Genomic DNA, 10,135 nt, shown 5'->3' with positions numbered 1-10,135 from the left:
TACTGGCTCCTTCTCTCCTGACTGATCTTTAAACGTTGGAGTGTCCTAGGGTTCTTTATCTATATTCTCCCCCCACCAAATTATCCCATCTATTCTCATGGCTTTATATACTATTTATATAATGATAAAATTTCCTGAGATTCACGTCCTTGTGTAATCTCCTCCCATATCATATCAGGGTTAGTCTGTGAGATCAAGAAAAGATGACAGAGGGCGCCTGGGTGGCTCAGTCGTTAAGCGTCTGCCTTTGACTCAGGTCATGATCCCAGGGTCCTGGGATCGAGTCCCACATCGGGCTCCCTGCTCGGCAAGAAGCCTGCTTCTCCCTCTCCCATTCCCCCTGCTTGTGTTCCTGCTCACGCTGCCTCTCTCTCTGTCAAATAAATAAATAAAATCTTTAAAAAAAAAAAAGAAAAGATGACAGAAATGATGATATGTTGCTACTAAGACTAGGTCATAGTGTGGTTTCGGCCTCTTGCTCCCTCTTGGATCTCTTGCTGGAGAAGCTAGCTGCCAAGTCCTGAAGGACATTGAAGTACCCTATGGTGTTGCATGTGCCTCTTGCCAATAGCCAGCAAGGAACTCAGGCCTCCTGCCAATAGCCTTCTGTGTTCGCCATCTTGGAAAGGGATCCTCCAGCCCCATCAAGCTTTCGAGTGACTGCGGCGCCAGCTAACACCTTGACTGCAACTTTATGAGAGCCCCAAAACCAGAATTACCCAACTAAGCCACTCCCAAATTCCTGACCAACAGAAACTGTGAGATATAAAATGTTTGTTGCTTTAGGCTACTAGGTTTGGGGTAATTTGATATGCAACAATAGACAACTAATACAGCCCCTAAGCTTACATCTCCAGCCTTGTCCACTCCACATTGCTCCAAATTCATATATCAAAGTACTGCCTGATATCAACCCTTAAATATCCAAAAGCATCTCAAAATGAACAGGGGAAAACCAAAAGTCTTGATTTGGAAAACCCCACTCCCACTCAGTTTCTACTTCGGGAAAATTCTCCATCTTAGTAACTGTGAGCAGAAGGAGTTAGAGGTCTCTGGAAAAATAAAGACAAGACATAGTTTTCTTGACATAAGAAAAGTCTTTTTAGGCCCCCAGCCATCTTGAGATCTATGCTTCACAAGCACTACTTGCCCACAGCACATTTCTTGCAGAGCTTCCTGGCATATGTTGAAATTGCAGAAGAATAGACCCCAGGAGAAGATTTTAAGGGAACAAAAAATGTAAGAACGAATAGCCACTGTTGGGGACAGTGTGATCATATCAGGCACAATAAATCCATGATAAAACTCCCAGCTCTGATTCAAAGGTGTGAAGACAGACCCGATAAACATTCTTGAGTTATCTTTGCAGGATCTGAACCCTTTTGAGCACTCAGATACCGGACCAGCTAGAGCCAGAGAATTGATGATGGTGACCCTTGCTGGCCCTGTGACTTCAACCTGGACTCTGTCACCTAAACATGACTTTTGCCCCAACTCCATGCTGAATCCCCCATGGCACAAGCCTCTTCATAAATATGTATGTGCCCTTGACCTAAAAATGCCCCAGTTTTGTTCAAGGAGTCACTGCTTTGGGAAATATCCCTGATGTTCTCCTTTAATTGTTGCAGGTAAAAACTCTGCTTTTTCCTATTCTTTGGCTTCGTTGTGTCTTTTGACTCAACACCCACCAAGAGATGAACCCAGTTTCGGGTAACATAACCACTCAGTTTCTGAGGCCAGAAACCTAGGAGTTACTGATTCCTTCTTTTCCCTCACCTTCCACATCCAATCTATCAGCTCTACTTCCAAAATTAATCTTGCCTATGCTTACTTGTTTCCAACTATATTGCTACAGCCTTGTCCAGACAACCAGCATCTTCACCTGGACTGATCTCCCTTTTTCCATACGTACCCATCCCACAAGAGCAACCACAGTGAATGGTCTTTATTAAGATTATACCATGTCACCTGGCTAAAACCTTCCAGTGGTTTCCCATTACACTTTGGAATAAAACTCAAACTCCTTACCACGACCTACAAGGCCTTGTGTGACCCAGCCCGGCTAGCTCTCATTCATTCATTCTCCAAACATTGAACCATTTTTCTGTTTCTCAAATACTTCAAGCCCATTCCTGCCTTACAGACTTTACACATATTTCTTCCATAGTTTCGCCTTTCTCATTCGGACCTCAGCAAAAATGTCACCTCCTCATTAAGTCCTCCTCTACCTACTTCAAAATGCAATGATAATAACTAACCATGGTAGTCATTAGTGCTGGTCACCAAATATTTCCAGTTCTCCCCCTTTCTTTTTTTTTTTTTTTTTTAAGATTTTATTTTATTTATTTGAGAGAGAATGAGATAGAGAGAGAGCATGAGACAGGGGAGGGTCAGAGGGAGAAGCAGACTCCCTGCTGAGCAGGGAGCCCGATGCGGGACTTGATCCTGGGACTCCAGGATCATGACCTGAGCCGAAGGCAGTCGCTTAACCAACTGAGCCACCCAGGCACCCCTGGGTCTCCCGATTTCTAGACACACGGTCTTGCCCTTCCAAAGTTAGGTATGACAATGTAACTATTTTTACTAAATGGAATGTAAATAGCAGAAATTTTAAGAGCCAGTGTCTAATTTGCCACATCCCTTTTTCCTGACTTGGTCAGATCATGGAAACATGAGTCAAAATTAAGTTTCCATCAGCCTGAGTTGCTGAGTGACTTAGGGTGATCAGTGTTCCCCTTCTAACCTGTGGTGGATGTGTGGCAGGAGTGAGAAATAAACCTTTATTGTTTCAAACAACTGAGCTTTTGGAGCTGTTTGTTACCACAGCATAACTAACCTAACCTGACTGATACACTATGTGCCACATGCTGGGTGCTTTACATGTATTAACTTATTTACTTCTCACAATGACCCTATGAAGTAGATGCTATTATTATTCCCATGTTATTAACGCAGTGACTGAGGCACAGCCAAGTTAAGAAACTTTTCTAATACCATAGAGCTAATAACAGGCAGAGGTGGAATTTAAACTTAACCAATCTGGTTCCAGATTTATACTTGTAGTCACTCTGTAGTACCACTTCTCAAAGACTTTCAAACTCATGTTTGAACACGAATTGACAGAGTTATGGGTTTTATTATACATTCATACATATATAGAGAAAAAGGGAACTGTCAGTTTTTATCCTCAGGGTTGACAAATATATATATGAATACAAGTATTTACATCTTTTAGGAATACAGAGATGTTACTTGATATTTCAATTATTTTCTTTTAGTTTTTTAAAAGATTTTATTTTTTATTTTTTGAAAGATTTTATTTATTTATTTATTTATTGGGAGGGGACAAAGGGGAAGGGAGAGGGAGAGAATCTCAAGCAGATTCCCCACTGAGCACAGAGCCCCACGTGGGGCTCAATCTCGTGACCCTGAGATCATGACCTGAGCCAAAACCAGGAGTTGCTCCTTAACTGACTGAGCCACCCAGGCTTCCCAAAAGATTTTATTTGTAAGTAATCTCTACACCCAAGGTGGGGCTCGAACTTACAACCCCAAGATCAAGAGTTTCATGATCTACTGACTGAGCCAGCCAGGAGCCCCTGCTATTTTTAATATCAACATCAGGGCAGCAGTTATGAAATACAACAACCAATTAAAGTAACAGGTATTTTAGAGATTAGAGATTATTTCTACAAGATCTAAAAATAGTCTCTAAAGTTCGACTGTCTTAAAAAGTTCTTCCCCCACCTTTCAGAAATACTTCCAAGGACAGTTTTTGTTGTTGTTGTTTGTTTGTTTTTTTATTATTTAAGACAGGGGCGCCTGGGTGGCTCAGTCGTTAAGCGTCTGCCTTCGGCTCAGGTCATGATCTCGGGGTCCTGGGATCGAGCTCCGCATCGGGCTCCCTGCTCAGTGGGAAGCCTGCTTCTCCCTCTCCCCCTCCCCCTGCTTGTGTTCCCTCTCTCGCTGTGTCTCTCTCTGTCAAATAAATAAAATCTTAAAAAAAATTATTTAAAACAAATTCTGGAGGTATAGTTTACTGTAATAAAATGCACACCCATTCTAAGTGTACAGTTCATAAGACTTGGCAAATGTACAAACCTGAGTACCCACCACCACTATCAAAATATAGAACTTTCCCACTACTCCAGGCAGGTCCCTCTGACCCTTCCCAGTCAATCCTACCCTCACCCCTGGCCCCAAGCAACCACTGATCTGCTTTGTGTCCCTATAGGTTAGATTTGGCTTCTCTAGAGTTTCACACAAATAGAATTATACAGGATGATTTTTGTGTCTAGCTCCTTTCACTCAGCATAATGTTTTTGAGATTCCTCATGTTACTTTATAAATCAGTGTCTCCTTTCCAAGCACAGCTTTTAGTAACAGAAAACAGAACAAGTTTCAGTTCTGGATGGAACTTTCATACATATTCTCAATTCCCACACTTCATTTAGGTAAGATTCTTTGAACCAATTTTATGACATGGAGTGGCGTCTCCGCATCTGCAGTTGCTGGAAAGAGGAGACATACTCTTCCTGAAACCCCTTTTCTCCTGCAGCATTCTCAAGACCCAATATCAGCTTTCCACCACCACCTAAAGAAAAGAGCTCAAAACCGACCATACGGGAAGGAGAAAAGCAGAAGATGATTTTAAACGAGAGGTATAAGGGGCATGGAATATTCTTCTCTAATACACCTAATATAAATTAGCACCCTCTCTACGTCTCCCTGATTTATCCCTGACACTGGCCGCAGTCTGAAGTGACCCCGCTCATTTCTTTCCCTGAATACCTGTGGTGGACCGGATAACCATTCACTGACAGCAACATCCGTCCCTGGGAGAGGAGTCTACTCTGGCAGCCCCAGGAAACCACACGTAGCCATGTGAGGCGCTTTGGCCAGATCTGTCCACACTGGTACATATAGCTCTAGCTCATGCATTTAATTGCTGGAGAGGATTCTACCGTGCGAATTCACCACCGCTGATTTTGCCCTTACCCTATTCAGCACTTAGGCTGTTTCCATTCTTCACGTTCACCATCAACACCGCAACATACGTTCCTCAGATGACTCCTGACGTTGTGCTCACATGTGAGACTGTGCCTAGGCGTGTTCTAGGCCTGGAGCTGCAGGGTGGAGGGTCTGTTCATCTCCCCCTTCACTGGGCATCTTGAGGGCTCTCCAGGGGGGTTGTACCCATGGGCGCTTGTACTTCCTGCTACCCCAGGGAAGGGAAAATGGAAGCCCTCAGCCGCTAGCTCTGCCCTTGAGCCAGGGGCAGGCCCTGGGGCTCCCCATCCACCCCTTCCGCTTGTGTCTGGTCCGCAAAGAGGTCTCACTTACTTTAATCTTGACGAGATCTTTCGGGGTCTTTCTCTTTTTGTGTTTTACTCACCGTTCTTGTACATCTGAAGCACAGAGTCACTTTGCTATGTGACTGTCAGTCTGTCTGTCTTAAGCTACTTTTCTGGGTGTCTCTCCCATCCCTCCGTGCGCTCCAACTTGTACACCTGCCTCTTGGGCCCAGAAGTACTTTCCCAGGCTTGTCTTGGAGGCTTAGCATTCTTTGTCCTGTTCTCCGGGTCATCTTTCTAAGCTTGGTTTGGATGCCAGCTCTTTTGTTTCCTCCCAGTCAGAAGGAACCTCTCCCTTGTCCTTCTTCTGGGACAGCTACTGTGACTACGTTTGTACTCGGGGGCCTGCACTGGAGTCCTGGCTGTCTTGGTTTAGCCGGACTATGGCTTTCTGGCAACTGATCCCTCTCTTTGCTCCATGATCTCCATCCCATGGGTCCTGCCCCCCAGATGAGAACATACAGAGCATCACTGGGGCACCTGGGGTGTGTGGGGGTGCCCGCTGTATTCCTATTGCTCGATGACAATAGTGATATAGCAATCCCTGTGATCAGGCACTCTGTGAAGGGAGCCTTACAGCTCTGAAAGACTGTAAAATGGCTCTGTCTCTGTTACAGATGTGGAAATTAAGGTTCAGAGAGGTAAAATGACTTACTCAAGGTAATACACCCAAGACTGCATTTACCATTGTTGATGGCACATTCACTTCTTTTCCCAAATGACCCTACATCCAAAGGACTTTCTGATGTCTAGGACAGAAAGTACTAATAGAGTATGCTTCCCCCTGTGGTGGGGTGCAGCAACACCAAATGTCCCTGCAAAGATTGTATGGTCACAGCCTTGAGCTTAACTAGCAAGTCACAGGATACTCAGCTGATCAGAACACAAGTTTGAGACTTCCTATTTTTTTTTTAAAGATTTTATTTATTTATTTGAGAGAGTGAGCAAGTGAGAGAGCATGAGCAGGGGAAGGAGCAGAGGGAGAGGGAGAAGCAGACTCTCCACTGAGCAGGGAGCCCAACACGGGGCCCGATCATGACCCAAGTCAAAGGCAAACACTCAACTGACTGAGCCACCCAGGTGCCCGAGACTTCCTGTTTTGTTTTTGTTTTTTTTCCAATAGATAAATTTTATTGCATTTAAACAATACCTCAAATAGGTCTTGGGACTCATTTGGCATCTTCTTGTTTCTCTAGATGACAACCTCAGACCTTTTTCACTAGCCCACTGATCGGTTCCTTTCTGAGAGACAGATAGCATCTAAAAATTTTCTGATGTCCTGGTGATTAACTGTTGTAGCTTGCTGAATCAAAGAAGGTGAATTTGTACAAGTTCAATGCCAGTAACTTTCTGGGCTTGAGATACTGACCAAGCAATACCTGGCCTCATTTGAACCAGCAGATAGATTTTTTTCATCCAAGAATTTTCAGATTTTTAAAAAGATTTTATTTATTTATTTATCAGAGAGAGAACACAAGCCAGGTAAGGGGCAGAGGGAGAAGCAGACTCCTCGCCAAGCAGGGAGCCCGATGTGGGACTCGATCCCAGGACCCCGGGACCACTACCCAAGCTGAAGGCAGATGCTCACCCAACTGAGCCACCCAGGTGTCCCAAATTTTCAGATTTTAACAAGAGACCTGCTCTCCTGAATAAAGACATAAATGGGGAAGTGAGCACACACAGACCTCATCTTAATGGAAACCCAGTGGAACACCCTTGTTCATGTGCTATATTTGACTACAGACTGCCTGAACCCCCGCCAGTTCCTCTTTGTTTGTCAGGCCAGAGCCTCTCAATTTTCTTTCCAAGGAGGCTGATTTCTACACTGATGACATCCGTCCACAGGATTCTGCTGGGCTTTTTACAGTAACTGTCCCTTCAGGGTGATGACATTTTCTGGAATGTAGATAGTCTAGTTACTGAAAATGGTCTTCATTCTCACAGTGCGTTCAGCAAAGAGAGCACCCTAATGTTTATTTTTTTAAACAGTTTTGTTGAGATATAATTCAAATACCACATAATTCATCCACTTACAGTGTACAACACAATAGTTTTAGTATATTACCAGATGTGCGTGACCATCATTGCAATTAAGTTTGGAATATTTTCATTACCTCAAAAGGAAACTCTGTGCTCTTTGCTTTCTATACTTCTGTCCCGCCCATCTAGTGCTAAGCAGCCACTAATCTATTTTTTGTCTCCATAAATTTGGCTATTCCAGGTGTTTTATGTAAATGGAATTATATATGTGGTCTTTTGCCTCTTAATGTTTTAAAATAAATGTGTTTATACTGTAATTCTGCTCTGTGAAATTCAAAATTTAAAATCAGCGTTTTTAGCTCTCTGACTTCATACATTTTTTTCAAGATTAGAACATTACAGCAAATACAGAATTAAATTTTCTCCTCCCATCCCTGAAAAAAATGCCCAGAAGCTTTTTTTTTTTTCTTTAAGAGTTCACTCCGTGGGTGGGGGAGGGTGGGAGGTGGTGCCTGGGTGGCTCAGTTGGTTAAGCCCTGGCCTTTGGTTCAGGTCATGATCTCGAGGTCTTGGGATCGAGCCCCACATCCGGCTCCCTGTGTCAGCAGGGAGTCTGCTTCTCCCTCTCCCTCTGCTCCTCCCCCCTGCTCGGTGCTTGCTCACTCTCCCTCTCTCTCAAATAAATAAATCATTCTTTAAAAAAAGAAGGAAAAAATAACCCAGGGAATTAGGATGTCTTGAACTTTTTTTTTTTTAAGATTTTATTTATTTATTTGACAGAGAGAGACAGCGAGAAAGGGAACACAAGCAGGGGGAATGGGAGAGGGAGAAGCAGGCTTCCTGCGGAGGAGGGAGCCCGATGCGGGCTCAACTAGGTCCCTGCTCCCACAATACACCCTTTCCTTAGCAAAAATGACAACCTTGTGTCTCAAATATTGGGCAGGAATTATACAATTCTAGGACATGACCCAGAAGTGAGCTGCTGTTGGAATGTAAACTCAGGGAGTTCAGATGGTCTAAGGAGGAAGGTGGCTCTGGAGACCTCAGTATGAATTCTACTGGGGGAATCTCAAATGAGTGGGAGGGGGGTCGTTTTGGCTGAGCTGGAGTAGACGCGAAGCAGAAAAAAAGGTCCAGTGCCAAAGAGAGACCCGATTTACAATAAAAGAGCAAGGTGGGGGGGGAACACAAAAACAGGCTGAAATGGTAATAAGAGGCTTTGAAGTGTGTTTGGAACAAGAACACAGTGACCAGCTGCCTGCAGCTTCCTATTTCCATCTCACCTGTCTGGGAGGATGATCTTCAGATCAGAAATGGAAGAATGAATGTTGGTAAAGGAATCTGAACGCCCAGGGTAGTGGGTTGAATAGTGTCTCCTCCGAACCCCAATTCACGTCTACCCACGACTTCAGAATGTGACTGTATTAGTTTTCTAGGATTGCTGTAACAAAGTATCACTCTAGCAGCTTTCTGGTGGATTCTTTGGGATTTTCTTTTTTTTTTAAGATTTTATTTATTTGAGAGAGAATGAGAGACAGATAGCAAGAGAGGGAAGAGGGTCAGAGGGAGAAGCAGACCCCCCGCTGAGCAGGGAGCCCAATGTGGGACTCGATCCCAGGACTCCAGGATCATGACCTGAGCCGAAGGCAGTCGCTTAACCAACTGAGCCACCCAGGCGCCCGGGATTTTCTAAATATAGAATCCCACCATCCATGAACAGACATAGTTCTACCTCTTTCCAATTTGGGTGTCTTTTATTTCTTTCTCTTGTCTAATTGCTCTGGCTAGAACTTTCTGTACAATATTGAATAACAGCAGTAAAAGCAGTCATCCTTGTCTTGTTCCTTATCTTAGGGGGATGGCTTTCAGTCTATGAATATGATGTTAACTGTGGATTTCTCATCGATGCCCTTTATCTAGCAAATAATCAATATTTAAATTTTTTTGTCCACATTGAGATACGGTGTATTCAGAATGCCTTAATTATTAATAAGGCAATGTGTTACAATACCAATAAAAAAGATTATTGTAATTATGTAATTAAATAAATGCCCTTTATCATGTTGAGGAAATTTCCCTTTATTCCTACCTTTCTGAGAGTTTTTTATTTTTTTAAAGATTTTATTTATTTATTTGACAGAGAGAGACAGCGAGAGAGGGAACACAAGCAGGGGGAATGGGAGAGGGAGAAGCAGGCTTCCCGTGGAGCAGGGAGCCCGATGCGGGACTCGATCCCAGGACCCTGGGATCATGACCTGAGTAGAAGGCAGACGCTTAACGACTGATCCACCTAGGCGCCCTGAGAGTTTTTTAAAAATTGAAGTATAGTTGGCAAAAATATGGAATCCTTCACAAATGTGCATGTCATCCTTGCACAGGGGTCATGCTCATTTTCCCCATATCATTCCAATTTTAGTATATGTGCTGTTAAAGTGAATATAATGTTTCTGAGAGTTTTTATCATAAAACGGTGTTGGATTTATCAAATGCCTTTTCTGCTCCAATCAAGATGAAGATATGCTTTTGTTTTCTTCATTCTATTAAAGTATTACATTGATTGATTTTCTTATGATGAATCACACCCTTGCATTCCTGGGATAAATTCCATTTGGTCATGGTGAATAATTCTTTTAATGTGTTGTTAGATTCAATTTGCTAACATCTTGTCAAGGGTTTTTGCATCTATATTCAAAAGGGATACTAATCTATAATCTTCTTTTCTTGTGATGTCTTTATCTGGCTTTGGTATCAGGGTAATGCTGGCCTCCTAGGATGAGTTAGGAAGTGCCCCCTCCTCTTCA

The 10,135-nt window shown here is 43.3% G+C and overlaps 1 non-coding gene across 1 annotated transcript; it reads right to left on the bottom strand.

Annotated features, from left to right (window-relative positions):
• Nucleotides 1-9,667: 9,667 nt before the first annotated feature.
• On the bottom strand, nt 9,668-9,774 carry LOC117999691. Its single transcript, XR_004676305.1, has one exon. It is a non-coding gene; the product is annotated as a U6 spliceosomal RNA (small nuclear RNA).
• Between the last annotated feature and the right edge of the window lie 361 nt (nt 9,775-10,135).

This window comes from Mirounga leonina, unplaced genomic scaffold, assembly GCF_011800145.1.
Source record: "Mirounga leonina isolate KUSES-001 unplaced genomic scaffold, KU_Mleo_1.0 Mir_454, whole genome shotgun sequence".
NCBI classification, from domain to species: Eukaryota; Metazoa; Chordata; class Mammalia; order Carnivora; family Phocidae; genus Mirounga; species Mirounga leonina.
This window is presented reverse-complemented; position numbering and strand designations above follow the sequence as displayed.